Consider the following 19,376-nt stretch of genomic DNA (forward strand, 5'->3'; position numbering starts at 1 on the left):
TGCCCCAGTGTAGGAGAATGCCAGGGCCATGTAGCAAAGTGGGTGGATTGGTGAACAGGAGGAGGGGAGATGGCATAGGGGGTTTTGGAGGAGAAACCAGAAAAGCGGATAACATTTGAAATGTAAGTAAAGAAAATATCTAATAAAAAGATGACTCTCAACTCATATTGTTATGCAAAAAAACAGACATAAGTGAGTGTGTAGGCATTAACATGAAGACAGAGCTGTAGTCAAACTCTTCAGTCGTAATTTCTTGGTTAGAGGGAAATCTCCTGAGGTACTAGAAATATGAAGCACATTGTATCCTACAAAAATACTATAAGTTATAACATCTGAATGAGGAAAATTTAGTTTTATATTATTCTAGGGCTAATCTTTCACAAAAATGAGAAAGTGAAGAAAGTACTGTTTAGACCAGCAATTTATCTATTTCTCTCTCTTCTTTCCTTCTCTTCTTTCTTTCTTTTCTTCAAAATTTATTTATTCTATTTTTTAAAATCTAGATGTTATTCCCCTCCCAGTCCACCCTCTGACTCTTCCCCATCCCATACCTCCTCTCCCCACCCCCTGTCTCCATGATAATTTCCACACCACTCCACCCCCACCCCACCCTGGGGCCTTCCATCTCTTGAGGGTTAGGTGCATCTTCTCTGACTAAACTCAGACCTGGCAGTACTCTGCTGTACTGTGGGAGCCTCATATCAGCTGGTGTATGTTGCCTGGTTGGTGATCCAGTGTCTGAGAGATCTTGGGAGGTCAAGATTAATTGAGACTGTTGGACCTCCTGAAGGGTCGCCCTCCTCCTCAGCTTCTTCCAGCTTTTCCCCCAGTTCAACCACGGGGCTCAGCAGCTTCTGTCCATTGTCTAGGTGCAATTATCTGCATCTGACTCTTTCAGCTGCTTGTTTGCTCTTTTGGAAGGCAGTCATGCTAGGTCCATTTATTGTGAGCTCTCTATAGCCTCAGTAATAGTTTCAGACCTTGGGGCCTCCCCTTGGGCTGGATCCCACTTTGGGTCTGTCACTGGACCTTCTTTTCCTCAGGTTTCTCTGCATTTCCATCCCTGCAGTTCTTTCAGACAGGAACAATCATGGGTCAGAGATGTGACTGTGGGATGGCAACCCAATCCCTCACTTGATGTCCCATCTTTCTGCTAGAGGTAGGCTCTACAAGTTCCTTCTCCCCACTGTAAGGCATTTCTTCTAATGTCCCTCCCTTTGAGTCCTGAGAGTCTCTTATCTCCCAGGTCTCTGGTACATTGTTGAGAGTCCCCCCAACCTCTTACCTCCCGAGGTTGCCTATTACCATTCTTTCAGCTGGTCCTCAGGACTTCAGTCCTCTTCCCCCACCCAATACCAGATCATGTTCCCCTCTTTCCCCCACCCCAACCACCATTTTCTTTTCCACCCAGGTCCCTCCCTTTGTTCCACCTTGTGATTGCTTTCTACTCCCTCCCAGGTGGGAGTGGGGTATCCTCACTTGGGCTCTTTAGCTTGTTGATCTTTTTGAATTCTGTGGACTGTATTTTGGGTGTTCCATATTATTTTGGCTAATATCCACTTATTACTAAGTATATACCATACATATCATTTTGGGTCTGAGTTACCTCACTCAGGATGATATTTTCTAGTTCTGTCCATTTGCCTGCAAAACCCAGGATGTCCTCCTTCTTAATAGCTGAGTAATATTCCATTGTAAAAATAAACTACCTTTTCTATAACCATTAGTCTATTGTGGGACATCTGGGTAGTTTCCAGCTTCTGGCTATCACAATTAATGCCACTATGATAATAGAAGATGTGCCCCTGTGGTGTGGCAGGGCAACTTTTGGTTATATGTCCAAGAGTGGTATAGTTGGGTCTTCAGGTAGATCTATTTCCAATTTTCTGATGAACTTACAGATTGATTTCCAGAGTGGTAGTACCAATTTGCAATCCCACCAGCAATAGAGGAGTATTCCTCATTATCCACATCCTAGACATCATGAGGCTTTGATCTTAGCCATTCTGATTGGTGTAAGGTGGAATCTCAGGGTTGTTTTGGTTTGTCTTTCTCTGATCATTAAGGACTTTGAATATTTTTTTAGGGGCTTCTTAGCCATTTGAGTTTTTTTTTCTCTGTGCTTAGCAAAATCCAATGACAATATAAAGAATGGAATAGAAAGAAAATTATGGGCAATGTGGGACTATGTATACTAGGAGTTAGAGGATATTGATCCCTCAATATTCAGAGTAAACTGAATGAGTATGGAAATGCATATAATAAAATATAAAACATAGTCCCCAATTCCTGAACTCTATACAATTTAAAGCTGCTTTAAACCCCTTCTAAATTATAAATAATTACAGAAATTTTGTCACACTATAGACATGTTTCTTACTGGTTGAACTAATGGGAAGGTATTTGATAGTTATGTGTCATTCATGAGTTTTTATTTTAATTCTCATTAGACAAAGCTGTTACCCTTAGAAGTACCACATTAAGGAATTATTAAGCAGTTCTGCATTAACCATCAAAGGAAGAGTGGATAATTACAGGATGGAAGAAAACCTTGAGACAACTTTTACATTACAGAAGATCTTGAGTGTTAGACAGATGGAAGCAAAGCATCCATCCGTTTCTTTACCATTAAGACCTTGCATAGGTGTTTGTGACATTTGGAGCTGGGATAGGGAAATCAGATTTTTTCCATCTGTTCAAAGTCTTTTATTATGCTTTTCAGTATAATTATATCTTTTTAGTTATCACGTGTGGTTCTATTTCTGTAGTTTGTGAGGATTGTCTAACAAGGACAGAATCCTTATATTGTGTACTTTTATAATGTAAGCTCTCAAAGGGTCTCACTGGCTAGTACCAAGTATGTCATAAATGATTACTTAGTAAGAGGGCTGAATTATCAAGGCATTGGCAATACTTTTTGATGTTAACCTTAAAACAAAACTCAAGACAAAACTTAAAATAAAAATTAAGTGTTTGCCTATTTAAATTTTGTGTGTATGGTTGCTTATGTATGTACAAACTATTTTGTGAAGTAATGCTACATTATTCATTTGGAAATAAAGAATATTCCATGATTTTACAAAGATTCCATAAGTGCCTACTATATTCTGGGCAACTTTTCTTGACACTTGGGTATTTCAATGGAAAATTATCCCAGACTCTTGTTTTTTGTTCTAGTATGAGAATATATGCAGAAACAATACATATAATACAGGTTCCCCACGTAATATGATATTCAGTGATAAAAATAGAGGATGTAGACAATAAGATACTATTCATCAAAGTAATAAAATGGCATTAATACCATCTCTTTGAACTGAGAATTTAAGCTTCATTGTGTTTGTTCACTGGCATGCTTAGGTACAGTCTCACTATATCACAGCATATATGTGAAGGTTTTTGTTTGTTTGCTTGTTTTTAATGGTTTTTTATTTATTTACATTTCAAATGTTATCCCCCTTACCTGTTTCTCCTCTGCAACCCCCCTATCCCATCTGCTCTCCAGTGCTTCTATGAGGGTGTTCCCCTACCTACTCACCCACTCCCACCTCACTGCCCTAGCATTCCCCTATACTGGGGCATCAAGCCTTCACATTGATGCCTGACAAGTCTATCCTCTGCTATATATGTGGCTGGAGCTATGGGGCCCTCCATGTGTACTCTTTGGTTGGTGATTTAGTCCTTGGGAGCTCTGAGGACTCTGGTTGAAGGTTTTAAAACCTTGGGTGTTAGTTCTCATCTTCTGCCTTCCTTCAGACAGTGTTTCTTCTATTGAACACTCCAGAATAGTTGATCCATGAGCATTCCAGGCATTTCCCATCTCTCTGCTTCACATCTTCCTGTAGGAGAATTGTGAATACAAATGTGCTATTATATCCACATTTATGTATGTTCTCAAAATCTGAACTAAGGTCTTGCACAAGTCATTTTACAAATTGAATCATTTCCCCAGCCTGTTTGTACCGGTTTTATACACATTCATTCTTCAGTGATCAAATGAATTTTTTATTAGAAATCATCAACATATATGTGCTTGATTTATAATTAATAAAGTTAATAACAATGAAAGTAACAGAAAATTCAAACAACATAATTTTATAACAAATTCAAGTTATGTTATCACAGGAATTTATCTAATATTCATATGCTTGAGGCTCTTATACTGGAACACAAAGGAGTATGTTTTGTTTTTATTAAAGGAATTCTTTTTAAGTGAATTTTAATCCATGCTGCTATCCCATTCTAATATTGAAAGTGAAATCATCTTGTGTTTATGGATATTAGTCTTGAAGAAATTATACTCACATGAAGATTAATCCACATTAAAGTTTCTTTTCTATTAAAGATTACAGCAAATTGCTGAAGCCAAGTTTAATGATGCGAAATCACTAAACAAAGTTCCCCAACATGACAACTGAGAAGAGTGAGCTGAGGGCAATTGTCCCCTTAGACAATGGGCAAAGTGCCCAGTTACAAACTCAGTTATGAAATCTGAACTCATTCAACCAAGAAAATCTATATGTAATGGTGGTGTCTATTATATTTGACTTCTATTAACAGCCAGTTTTCTGGGTTTAAATTCCTCTTATTCAAGTAGGATAGAAAATAACATAAATGGTTAAAAGATTTTCATAAATCAAAAAGTAGAAAAAAAGAAAAAGTTATCCCACTCTGGATTATTAGTAACTTTAGAAAAATTAAAATTAATTTTGTTGGTGTTTTTCTGTTAATAGTCAGAAATGAAATGTTTTTCCCTAACAAATTAGAATATCTTATTTCCTCTACAAGAATAGATAAATGATACTTCTAATTAGTGTAGGCGTTTAACAAACCAGTGATAGAGAAAAATAAACTCATATTTATTTACTTTTTGAGATGTTTTTCTCAAAAATCTCAAGGGGTTCTTAGAGATTGAGAATTGGCTGTCTAACTCATAATAAGGATCTAATGGGGAAAATATTATTAAGATTCCAGGACTCTCAAATCAAAGGCAATATTTGAAACCAAATTAATATTATGCCATACTCCCCAATCACGAGTGGAAGATGGTGGCTTTGGGCAGAATAATTGTACCTGTCAGCCATTAAATTATCATTTATAGGTCTAATACTCTTGATGCATTTTCCTCTGACTGGTGTTCTCTTTCATTTCTATGACTCATAATGATTTAGCATTAACAAATCAGCATCAATATTTTATCATCAGCTTATACTTGATGCCTTTATGTTTCTTTAAAAGAAATGCAGCTGCTTTTAATATATTGGTGAATCTATGAATTTATTTGTAAAAATTACCAGTAGGAATCACCATGAATTATAGCAATACTCTTTGTGCTACTAGGAAAATATCTCATTGGCTTTCCCATTCCTTTTTTCCAGTAGGTTTATTTCTTTTTTAATGCTCCTTTAATTCCCTCTCTTTAAAGTTCAATTTTCAAATATAAGTGATTCTTACTCTGAACTATAAAATATGGGCTTAATTCCATTATCTTTCCTAAACATCATCTAAAGTCCTTACAGTGTAATCGCACATCTTGCCCATAAAGTAAATTTAACATTATATATAAATAGTGGCAGCTCCGGTGTCACATGTATTTAAAATTCTTATAAAACAATATGAATTTTAAAGGAATAGATATATACATTGACTGTTTTTAAAAATTATTTAACTTTACAGATGATGTCTTGTCATCTTTGTTTGAATAAAATGCAAACAGAATTTAGATTTCAAATATTCTTAAAAACCAGTGCCTTTGTACTATCTGTAGTTTGTCCTTTTCTATCACTCTGGTAATCCTACTTCTATTGATTGTCTCAAAAATACCATCAGGCAATGAATCTTTGCTTGCTCACTGCCTTCTTTCTAATCCATTCTTAATGCAACAAGGAAACATAATTATTTTTCAAACAAAAAAAAACTAATATTTTTGAGCACTCATGCATTTCAAAACAAGATAAATACATATTTTATGCTTAATCCTTCCAAAGATATATTACAAATATTATTATAAAGGTAAATTCAGTGGATCATTTTCCTGTTTGATGCTGGTCACTGACATGAAATGAAAAATCCTCATGACCAGCTAATCCATATAGTAGCTGGTCTTTGTTTCTTATTTCATCTGCCTGTTCCCTTTCTGTTCAAAATCAAGCTCTTTTCCACTCCAGGACCTTGATTCTTGTTAATCCTTCTGCAATCCACTAGGCATTCTCTGCCTTAAAGTTTGTTTTTATGTCTGTCATGTTTAAGCTCACATGTCACCTTTCTAAGGAAACAATCGTTTCCAGAGTAGCCTCAAGAGAGCACCTATCATGTCTTCTAATACTATTTATTTTATAACAATTTACAAAATTTGACATTATTTCTTTTCTGTTTTATTGTCTATCTGTAGCTCTCTCACTCTCCTTACAAATTCTAGCAGAGTGGAAACATTATCTCCTTCAAAGCAATATGCTTTGAGGTCATATCCTTCCATATATACTTTATAATCCTTATAGGTATACCATGAATAATGTATTGATGTGTCAAAGTTCAGAAGAAATATGAACAATTACCTTCTTGAAACACTGATTGTCAAATGTTTTCAGCTTGTGAGGTTATTGAGTTCTCAATGAACAGCACTGAGGCCAGTTAGGGCTACATAAGCCCCTGACTCAAAAGAAAAACAAACAAAGTTAGTTCAATAGTGTCAGAATTTCTGCTTATTAAAGTAACATTTCCTACCAATAGATTCAATTGGAGCAAAATTTTCAATAAGTCTGGTATTATCCACTTCATGGTTGTGTGAACTCCCTTACAGGAATTAAAGTAGAAATAAAACTCTGTAAGGGAACAAAGGTGACTAATTTGATGAGGGGAACTTAAAAAAAAATTAAGAGTTCTTAAGATAAATAACACAGGACCCACTGTCTTTTGATATGAGGGGGTATATTTTCACTTGTGTAAAAATACAATCAATATTTGAACTAAAAAAAAACAAAAAACAAAAACAAAAACAAACAAACAAACAAACAAAAAACAACAGGAGTTGCCAGAGAATCTGCAGGAGACATCTTGGTTCCCAGACTCCATCAAGACTAGTATGCACAGGTGAGAGTGTGGACTACAGAAGCTAACAGCTTCTGGGACAGGGGGGAGCCACAGAGCTTCTGAGGCAGACACCTTTTCAGGCTCCAGACATCCAGGCACCTTCCCTGCCAGAGGAGAGGTGTCCACTCTGCCCTGGAGAGCTTTGCCAAAGTACCTGAGGGAGCCATCTTGGTCCCTGGATCCTGCTGAGACTAGTCTGCACAGGTACAAGTGTGGACTACAGAAGCTAACAGCTTCTGGGACAGGTCCTAGAAAAAGCAAGAAAGTAATCCTTCAACAAACCTAAAAGAAGACAGTCACAAGAACAGAATGCCAACTTTAACAACAAAAATAATAGGAAGCAACAATTACTTTTTCTTAATGTTTCTTAATATCAATGGACTCAAATCCCCAATAAAAAGACATAGACTAACAGATTGGCTACATAAACAGGACCCAACATTTTGCTGCTTACAGGAAACCCATCTCAGGGAAAAAGACAGACACGACCACAGAATGAAAGGCTGGAAAAAAATTTTCCAAGCAAATGGTCTGAAGAAACAAGCTGGAGTAGCCATTCTAATATCTAATAAAATCGACTTCCAACCCAAAATCATCAAAAAAGACAAGGAAGGACACTTCATACTCATCAAAGATAAAATCTTCCAAGAGGAACTCTCAATTCTGAATATCTATGCTCCAAATTCAAGGGCAGCTACATTCATTAAAGAAACTTTACTAACGCTCAAAGCACACATTGCACCTCACACAATAATAGTGGGAGACTTCAACACACAACTTTCATCAATGGACAGATCATGGATTCAGAAACTAAACAGTGACACAGTGAAACTAACAAAAGTTAAGAAACAAATGGATCTAACAGATATCTACAGAACATTTTATCCTCAAACAAAATGATATACCTTCTTCTCAGCACCTCATGGCACCTTCTCCAAAATTGACCACATAATTGGTCACAAAACAAGCCTCAACAAATACAAAAATATTGAAATTATCCCATGCATCCTATCAGATCACCATGGACTAAGGCTGGTCTTCAATAACAAAATAAATAATAGAAAGCCAACATTCACGTGGAAACTGAACAACACTGTTCAATGATAGCTTGGTCAAGGAAGGAATGAAGAAAAAAAATTAAGGACTTTTTAGAGTTTAATGAAAATGATGCCACAGCATACCCAAACATATGGGACACAATGAAAGCATATCTAAGAGGAAAACTCATAGCTCTGAGTGCCTCCAAAAAGAAACTAGAGAGAGCACACACTAACAGCTTGACAACACACCTAAAAGCTCTAGAACAAAAGGAAGCAAATTCACCCAAGAGGAGTAGAAGGCAGGAAATAATCAAACTCAGCGGTGTAATCAACCAAGTGGAAACAAGAACTATTCAAAGAATCAACCAATCGAGGAGCTGGTTCTTTGAGAAAATCAACAAGATAGAAAAACCCTTAGCCAGACACACTAGAGGGCACAGGGACAGCATCCTAATTAACAAAATCAGAAATGAAAATGGAGACATAACAACAGATCCTGAAGAAATCCAAAACACCATCAGATCCTTCTTCAAAAGGCTATACTTAACAAAACTGGAGAACCTGGATGAAATGGACAAGTTTCTAGGCAGATACCAGGTACCAAAGTTAAATCAAAATCAGGTTAATGATCTAAACAGTCCTACATCCCCCAAAGGAATAGAAGCAGTCATTAATAGTCTCCCAACAAAAAAGACCCCAGGACCAGATGGGTTTAGTGCACAGTTCTATCAGACCTTCAAAGAAGATCTAATTCCAGTTCTTCACAAACTATTCCACAAAATAGAAGTAGAAGGTACTCTACCCAACTCATTCTATGAAGCCACAATTAATCTGATACCTAAACACAGAAAGACCCAACAAAGATAGAGAACTCCAGACCAATTTCCCTTATGAATATCAATGAAAAAATCCTCAATAAAATTCTTGCTAAGCGAATCCAAGAACACATCAAAACAATCATCCATCCTGACCAAGTAGGTTTCCTTCCAGGGATACAGAGATGGTTCAATATACAGAAATCTATCAACGTAATCCACTATATAAACAAACTCAAAGACAAAAACCACATGATCTTCTCATTAGATGTGGAGAAAGAATTTGACAAAATCCAACACCCATTCATGATAAAAGTCTTGGAAAGATCAGGAATTCAAGTCCCATACCTAAACATGATAAAAGCAATCTACAGCAAACCAGTAGCCAACATCAAAGTAAATGATGAGAAGCTGGAAGCATTCCCACTAAAATCAGGGACTAGACAAGGCTGCCCATTTTCTCCCTACCTATTCAACATTGTACTTGATGTCCTAGCCTGAGTAATTTGACAACAAAAGGAGATCAAAGGGATACAAATTGGAAAGGAAGAAGTCAAAATATCACTTTTTGCAGATGATATGATAGTATATATAAGTGACCCTAAAAATTCCACCAGAGAACTCCTAAGCCTGATAAACAGCTTCAGTGAAGTAGCTGGATATAAAATTAACTCAAACAAGTCAATGGCCTTTCTGTACACAAAGGATAAACAGGCTGAGAAAGAAATTTGGGGAACAACACCCCTCTCAATAGTCACAAACAATAAAAAATACCTTGGCATGACTCTAACTAAGGAAGTGAATGATCTGTATGATAAGAACTTCAAGTCTCTGAAGCAAGAAATTAAAGAAGATCTCAGAAGATGGAAAGATCTCCCATGCTCATGGATTGGCAGGATCAATATAGTAAAAATGGCTAACTTGCCAAAAAGCAATCTACAGATTCAATGCAATCCTCAGCAAAATTCCAACTCAATTCTTCAACGAATTAGAAAGGGCAATCTGCAAATTCATCTGGAATAACGAAAAACCTAGGATAGCAAAAGCTCTTCTCAAGGATAAAAAAACCTCAGGCCAAATCACCATGCCTGACCTAAAGGTGTACTACAGAGCAATTGTGAAAAAAACTGCATGGTACTGGTATAGCAGCAGACAAGTAGACAAATGGAATAGAATTGAAGACCCAGAAATGAACCCACACATCTATGGTCACTTGATCTTTGACAAGGGATCTAAAACCATTCAGTGGAAAAAAGACAGCATTTTCAACAAATGGTGCTGGCACTACTGGTGGTTATCATGTACAAGAATGCAAATTGATCCATTCCTATCTCCTTGTACTAAGGTCAAATCTAAGTAGATTAAGGAACTCCACATAAAACCAGAGACACTGAAACTTATACAGGAGAAAGTGGGGAAAAGCCTCGAAGATATGGGCACAGGGGAAAAATTCCTGAATAAAACAGCAATAGCTTGTGCTGTAAGATCAAGAATCAACAAATGGGACCTCATAAAATTGCAAAGCTTCTGCAAGGCAAAAGACACAGTCAATAAGACAAAAAGGCCACCAACAGATTGGGAAAGGATCTTAACCTATCCTAAATCAGATAGGGGACTAATATCCAATATATATAAAGAATTCAAGAAGGTGGACTCCAGAAAATCAAATAACCCCATTAAAAATTAGGGCTCAGAGCTAAACAAAGAATTATCACCTGAGGAATACTGAATGGCAGAGAAGCACATGAAAAAATGTTCAACATCCTTAATCATCAGGGAAATGCAAATCAAAACAACCCTGAGATTCCACCTCACACCAGTCAGAATGGCTAAGATCAAAAATTCAGGTGACAGCAGATGCTGGAGAGGATGTGGAGAAAGAGGAACACTCCTTCATTGTTGGTGGGATTGCAAGTTTGTACAACCACTCTGGAAATCAGTTTGGCGGTTCCTCAGAAAATTGGACATAATACTACCAGAGGATCCAGCAATACCTCTCCTGGGCATATATCCAGAAGACGATCCAACTGGTCAGAAGGAGACATGCTCCACTATGTTCATAGCAGCGTTATTTATAATAGCCAGAAACTGAAAAGAACCCAGATGCCCCTCAACAGAGGAATGGATATAGAAAATGTGGTACATTTACACAATGGAGTACTACTCAGCTATTTAAAAGAATGAATTTTTGAAATTCCTAGGCAAATGGATGGTCCTGGAGGGAATCATCCTGAGTGAGGTAACCCATTCACAAAAGAACTTACACAATATGTACTCACTCATACATCTGAGCTAGAGAAAGTACCCAAGGAGCTGGGGTGTGTGTGGGGGGGAGATCTGCAACCCCATAGGTGGAAAAACAATATGAACTAACCAGTACCCCCCAGAGCTCATGTCTCTAGCTGTAAATGTATCAGAAGTTGGCCTAGTTGGCTATCAGTGGAAAGAGTGGCCCATTGGTCGTGCAAACTTTATATGCCTCAATACAGGAGAATGCCAGGGCCAAGAAGTGGGAGTGGGTGGGTGGTTGAGTGTGTGGGGGAGCGTGTGAGGGACTTTTGGGATAGCATTTTAAATGTAAATGAAATAAATACCTAATTTAAAAAAGAAAGTATTTTAATATTTGATTGTAAATATATGTAGCAAAATATACATACATATTTATACATGTGTTTCTAAAATAACGATCCTGTAGTACTGTGAAAGTGTCCATGACTTTGAAACAGAGCAAGTTAGGTATATTGGAGTTTTAAAGAGCCCATAATTTTGAAGAGCAAGTAAGGTATACAGCAGAGGTTCGATAGAAGAAAGGGAAGGGAAAAATCATGTGCAAATCCTGTTATAGTCACAGGATTTGGAGAAAATTTTAGCCCAATTGTCATCAAAGAGACTTCATTAAGCAATGGAAACAGAGGTAGAGATACATAGCCAAAGAGAGGAAGGATTTTAGGAGCCAGAGGGGTCAAGAATACCACAAGAAAAGTCACAGTCTCAACTAACCTAGCCTCATAGGGGCTCAGAGAGAATGGACACTCAAGGAGTCTGCATGGCTCTGACCTTTGCCCCCCTAAGATATGTTGTGGTTGTATAACTTGGTCTACTCATGGAAGTTATATGTGGATGCTCACAACCAATCATTGGACTCCAATGGAAGAGTTAGAGAATGGACTGGAGAATCTGAAGAGGTTTGCAACTTTATATGATGAACTACTATATCAACCAACCAGACCCCTCAAGAGCTCTCATGGAGTAAAGAACCAACCAAGAAGTACACATGGAGGGACACATGGCTCCAGCTACATATGTAGCAAAGGATGGCCTTGTCGGGCATCAGTGGGAAGAGAGGCCATTGGTCTTGTGAAGGATCATTTCTCCAGGGTAGGGGAATTCGAGGGCAGTGAGGTGGGAGTGGGGGGTGGGGTGGGGGAGCACCCTCATAGAAGCAGGGGTAGGGAGATAGGATAGGGGGTGTGCGGAGGAGAAAACAAGAAATGGGATAACATTTGAAATGTAAAGAAATAAAATATCCAATAAAAATTAGTAAGATAACAACAACAACAAAAAAAAAAAACACGAAGGAGAATTTTGGAAGGAATTAAGTAAGTACTATGAGCGTATTCTATATGTTTCAGACGTCACCATACAAAGTAACTTCGTAAGTAGTGTTCAGTAACATGTAATTTTACTGGGCCCATCTGAGAAAAGACATTCTGTTGTATCTCTGGCTAATTAACTGTGAGTTGCTTTGTGAATGTACTTAGCAAAAATATTTGGAATGCAGTAGGAAGGAGAGCTTGTAGCTCTGAAAACGGGGAACAGTGCACAATAGTATGTCCTGTGTCTGTTCAGCTAACAAAATGGGCAAGAATCCATTGTGTGGCAGTGATTTAATTTTAGGTCATAGCATTTACCAAAATTTCATACTGTAACAGTGGAAGCACTATGATTTGTCTGATAAAAAGCCATGTAATTAGTAATAGTTTCTTATCAATTATATACAACAATTACTAATAAACTTTTCATATAGAAAAACTGCATAAAAAAACAAAAAACAAAAGAAAGAGAGGGGATAAATGATATAGGGTGATACATATAGAAATATTATGTGTTATGATTCAGGGTTTTGAAAAGTGTCTTTACTTCCAATTGTCCTAAATCTCATTTCTGTTGTTGGTTTAGATGGGGTCTTATATAGATCAGGTTGGCCTCAAACTCATTCTGTAATTAAGTATGTATATGAACTCTTGATCCCCCTTTCTAATCATGCCCATTACACCCGAGTTTTAAATTTAAAAAAAAATTAAAAAAAAATCTCCCTGTCAAAGATCAAATGACCATAGGTGTGTGGGTATATTTCTGGGTCTTCAATTCTGTTCCATTGCTTTACCTGTCCATCTCTGTACCAATACCATGCAGTCTTTATCACTATTGCTCTGTAATACAGCTTGAGATCAGGGATGGTGATTCTCCCCAAAGTTCTTTTATTGTTGAGAATAGTTTTTGCTGTCCTAGGTTTTTGTTATTCCAGATGAATTTGAAAATTGTTCTTTCTAATTCTATGAAGAATTGAGTTGGAATTTTGATGGGAATTGCATTGAATCTGTAGACTGCTTTTAGCAATATAGCAATTTTTACTATATTAATCCTGCCAATCAATGAGATCTTTGATTTCTTTCTTCAGAAATTTGAAGTTCTTGTTGTACAGATCTTTCACTTGTTTGTTTAGAGTCACACCAAGGTATTTTATATTATTTGTGACTATTGTGAAGGGTGTCATTTCCCTAATTCATTTCTTAGCCTGTTTATCCTTTGAGTATAGGAAGGCATCTGATTTGAATTAATTTTATATTGTGGATGCCAAGAAGTGCTTGCTTACAGGAGCCTGATATAGCTGTCTCCTGAGAGGCTCTCCCAGAGCCTGACCAATACTTGTGTAGAGGCTTGCAGCCAACCATTGGACTAAGCATGGGAACTCCAATGGAGGAGTTAGAGAAAGGACTGAAAAAGCTGAAGGGGTTTACAACCCCATAAGAAGAACACTAATCAACCAGACACCCCGGAGCTCCCAGGGACTAAACCACCAACAAAGGAATGCACATTGAGGAACCCATGGCTCCAGCCGCATATGTAGCAGAGAATGACCTTGTTGGGCATCAATGGGAGGAGAGGCCCTTGGTCCTGTGAAGGCTCAATACCCCAGTGTAGGGGAATTAGAGGGCAGGGAGGCAGGAGTGAGTCAGTGGGGGAACACACTCATAGAAGAAGGGGGAGAGGAAATAGGATGGGGAGTTTGGAATGGGGAATCAGTAAAGGGGATAACATTTGAAATGCAAATAAAGAAAATATCCAATAAAAAAATACATGTTTCAAAAAAGAATTTCTTTGTTCTGTATTTAAGTAACAACAACTTCTTTCTATAGTTCTGGAGGTTAGCAATACAAGATCAAAGGTATTGGTGGAGCTGTTTTTTCATGATTGGTGTCTTGGTAAACTTTTATTTCTTTTCTTATAAAATTGTATTGATGCCCAGATGGAAATACCCCTGTGATATAGATTATACATTGTGGGTTCTTTTTCTCAGACAGATAAATTCATAAAAGACAGAAAATGAAATCAGAGTGGAACAAAGGCAAAGCTTACTAGCAAGAGTTACAGACTCTCCAATGCTGCAGACCCTTTTTGGTCCCTGTCTGCATAGAACAGGTCTCCGGTTTCAGGTGGACAAGGAGTCAGCGAATGAATGACAGATAGAAGCAACACAAGAGATTGTGTAGAATCTGAGTGTAATTTTTCATGTCGAGCATCATGCTTTTTATACAGAAGAGCAACAAGAAATCAGGCAAGATACATCCTCAGAGTTACAGTGACACAATACAAAAGGAATGTATACATCAAAAGATGGTGTGGACCAGGCTGCTTCCACTAAGAAAGGAGCCAGGTGTAATGTTAGTCTATTGTTAAGCTCACCACCAGGGGTTCTTAGTTAATGCCTGATTATGCTGTTTATTTGGGCCCAGTGAAGAAAACTGTCTCAGGGGGATTCCCTAACTCTTTCATGGTAAACCTACCTATTTGCTAGGCTATTGTGAATTCCCTTGTCTGGGTAAGACTGGCTATTGTCCCAAGTAAACACTCTGCAGACCAGCCCTGAGCTATTCCTGCTCCATTCTTTGTAATGCCTAATTAGTTTCACCTGCTCTACTAGAAGTAAAATTGAATGTTACTGAATAGATAACCTTCTTACTGAATTCCTACTGAATTCCAAGTTTTCTGAATTTCAAGGATTTTCTATGATGTTGGAACACTGGGGAAGGCTTAGCTAAGTCAGAATCCAATCTTTAAAGGCACTTATAATAAAATGATACTAAAAGAGAGCATGTAGATCCATACACCATACTAACATGGGGATAGGGTATGAGTATACAGGTTATGAGAATGCCTGGTTCCAGGAGATTGAGTTTCCTTGAAACTGCCTGCCTAGTGAGTGCTTGTAGGCTGCTCGGCCTGCCAAGCAGACTTCACTGGAGTGTGCATAGCACTCCAAGTAGATGAAGAGGGCCTCAGAGCTGTTACCCAGGCTTTAAAGATATTTGGGCTAACATTGGGTTTAAGTGCCTCACCCAGTTACCTCTTCATTTCCTTTCTTCTGTTGGTCTAATGGGAACTCATGTCCTAATTTGCTATCAGAGATCGTATCTATGCTTCTGTCCACAAGCGAGGTAATGACTATAACAGGATCCTGTGCCGCTTTACATTTACATGGAAGCAGCTGGGACTGGGTACCTTGCAAAAAAATAACTTTTGGTTTACTGAGATGGGGTAAGCTCCCCAACCTGCTCACCCCTTTGAGATGTAATGAAGACAGACATAACAACATATGTAAAAAGTAATGGCTTATGTTAATGGAAATAGAAACTTATTGTTCAGGACAAAAAGTCACAAGGAAACAGACTTACAGCTAGCAGCAAAGGTCATGAAAGGGTATAAAATGGGGTTCACTAAGCTCCCCCTTCCTTCATCCTACAGATCCACTGCCTCACCTGGAAAGATTAACATTTTAAGTAAAGTTACTTTCAATTTCAACTAATATCTTAACTTTATGATTTTACAAGTCTAATTGGAAGTTTAATGCAGGGACTTTAACTTTAATTCATTTTCGGTATCTTTGCATAAAGCATAAAGAATGATATGTTTGAAACAAGATTATTTACAAATGTTTACCATTTGTATGTAATAGGAATAAAGAATCCAGTTTATGACTATAAAAGGAGATTTTGGAAACAGCAAACATTAAAAGGCAATCAAATAAATTATACAAAAACAAAAACAAATGAACCAAAAAGCATAGACATACACAAGAGCAGACTCACACAAAGCAGAGTCTCTGAACATGAAGATGGGTGGTTAGGGAGACAGAGAGACTCTTAGTGGAAATGAGGAAAGGAAAGACTAAGATCTAAATATGTTGTCTGAAAAACTTTAATTGGGAAAGAAAAAAGATAAAGAAAGTAAAACTACTGTCACAATAGAACACAGAGAAACCAGGTGAGTTAGTGCACACCTGTAATGCCAGAACTTGGGAGGTAGAGACAAGAACATTAGAAACACAGGGCCAGTTTTGCCTATAAAGTGAGATTCATATGAACTTGATGCCCTATCTCATAAAAAGTGAACACCAGAAGTTTTGAAAACATATACAAATGTTGAGCAACATATAAGCCAGGTGGAAGAGGGATCTGGTCCTTTCCCTAGCTCTGCTACTCTGTAAAGTTGAGTAAATCTTTTATCCTTAGGGGTCTGTGTGTGTGTGTGTTTGTGTGTGTGTTTATGGTAGAGAAAGAGAAGAGATACAGAGAGACAGAAGCAAAGAAACTAAGAGGAGAGAAAAAAAGAGAGGAGGCTGTTGGTTGCTCTATTAATAATCACTTTAAAATTTTACATATTATCTGGTGACTACTTCTTATAGATACCAGAAAGCATGACAGCAGAGCTGCTATATGGAACACCAATGTGATTTATGCAAATATACATAAGACAAAGCTGTATCAGTACTTTCGTTTTTATATAAAGTTTTCATTCTGTGTTTCTGTCACAAGTATTAGCAGATTTCAATATGTTTTCAAAAGATTCTCACATATAATCTCCTTCAATAAAGATTAAAGCAGCATTGTCCAGTCAAAGCATTAACCCCAAGAAGAGTGAAATGTAAAGTATTTATCTTACAGAGTATCCAATAAGACATTCTATTTTCTGAGTTTTCATCAAATTTTATTTATGAATGTTAAGTTGGTTGAGGATGTATAAACTCATAGCATATTGTTAAGACTGGCATGACATTATATTGTTCAATACAGTTTCTTTTTGGATAACTTATTCTTAGAGATCCTCATTGTAAATTAATTGAGCCTTTTTACTTGCTTTCCTGACTAAATAATTTTCAGAGGGCAGCTTAGAGAACTTGGCATGATAACATTGACAACTGCTATTTCACTAAACTAACAAGGGATACAATATGCTCTTAATTTTTTGTTCAAACAGGATGTAGTCATAATTGTTGTATTGTTACAGTTCATATACTTAATATGTTTATTACAATAACTATGTTCAATAAATGATCTCCTGAATCTGACTCTCAGGGGGCACACAGTAAATATTTAAGCAGGAAATGAGCAAAAGCAATAGCAATATTGAAGTTAAGTACACTAAACATTTCAACCAAACACTTTATCATAAAGCATGGGGAGAAGTTTGATTTTGGAATCTGCACTAGAACAATTTATATATATGGCATGGAGTCTTGTAATCATTAAGATGCATGTAATGTGTAGCTATTGCTCCACAAGGTCATGCTGTGTCCTGTTGAAATTATTCTCGCCAGTGCATGGATTAGCTAACAGTAGGGGAGGATAGAACTTATGTCTCTATTTCCCTCTCGGTATATGTGTGTGTCTGTATTTAAACAGCTGAAGAAAAGAAGTACTGAGAATTAATGTTTTGTTTTTACTAGCATAATTATAAGTTTACTGAAAGACAACTTTATTGTGTAACACATCTTCATGTTATGAATCATGTGTTCAGTATCATAATTCTTTTTCCATTTGTATGTCGTTGGAGTAAACTCATCCAACTTATAAGTTAATTGCAAACTATTTGAAAATGAAGGAAAAGTGCATTATTTTTTAATAGTGAATGCAATCACATTATCACAATTAATAGTGTTCAAAAATACAGTTTAAAACATATTAAATTTAATCTGTTATTTCTCCAAAATTTTTATATGTTTAAACACCTGCTGCGAAAACTATCCCAAGCCAGTCTGGCCATTCAATAGTTTTTCAGTCTCTTAAAGCAAATTTTGGTAGGACCCTGCAACTGAAGACAGGTAGATGATTCATAGCAAACTTTTCCATACATTCTTACTATTAGATGTTATGCTAAAATTGAAACAAGTATTGCATCATATAGATAAAGGAAAGTGGTATAACTATTATAATCTCAAAAAATAAAAGAAGTAATGAAAAGGAATAATTTATTTTGTCATCTTTAATTCTGAACTATTATTCATATTTATATCAAGTATCAATTTTGTGAATCAATGAATTATCTAGTGTTGATTTTTGTTTACATTTAGTGTGTGTGTGTGTGTGTGTGTGTGTGTGTAGAGGCATGCACATTCTGTGGCACACTTGTAGTCAGAGGGCAACTTCTAGTTTTCTCCTTCCACTATGTAAGTCCTGGGAATGAAATTCAGGCCATTGGACTTAGCAACAAGGGTCTTTACACTAATCCATCTTCCCAGCCCTCTAATGTAGATATTACAATGATGCTTGAATATTTTTATTTTATTGTTTATTGGTTATTTAATTTATTTACATTCCAAATGTTGTCCCCCTTCCTGTTTCCTCTCTGCAAATAACCTATCCTATCCTCCCCCCCCCCTCCGAATATATGAGGATGCTCCCCAATCCATCCATCCACTCCTGCCTCACAGCCTTAGCATCCTCCTACATTGGGGCATCCAGTGTCCTTAGGACCAAGGGCCTCCCCTATCACTGATAAGCCAATCCTCTGCTACATATGCGGCTGGAGTCATGGGTCCCTCCTTGTGTACTCTTTGGTTGGTAGTTTAGTCCCTGGGAACTCTGGAGGATCCTTTTAGTTGATATTGTTGTTCTTCCTATGGAGTTACAATCCCCTTCATTCCCTTCCCTAAGGTATATGGAGTACTCTTTCACCTTTTAACTTCAGTGACTGAACCTACCTTCCTTATGTAAGAAGTCTCTGCTCCGAACTTTGTCTCTAATGCCGACGGCCAAGAAATGGGAGTGGGTGGGTTGGGAAGCAGGGCGAGGGTGGGGGGAATAGGGGATTTTCAGAGAGGAAAATAAGAATAGGGATAAGATTTGAAATGTAAATAAAGAAAATATCTAGG

General features: G+C 37.2%; 1 protein-coding gene across 4 annotated transcripts in view; it reads left to right on the plus strand.

Annotated features, from left to right (window-relative positions):
- Positions 1-19,376, plus strand: part of Il1rapl1 (interleukin 1 receptor accessory protein like 1) — a 1,382,089-nt gene that overhangs the window by 1,179,296 nt on the left and 183,417 nt on the right. The window lies entirely within an intron of this gene.

Source organism: Mus caroli, unplaced genomic scaffold (assembly GCF_978045245.1).
Source record: "Mus caroli unplaced genomic scaffold, Mus_caroli_1 scaffold_5, whole genome shotgun sequence".
Lineage (NCBI taxonomy): Eukaryota > Metazoa > Chordata > Mammalia > Rodentia > Muridae > Mus > Mus caroli.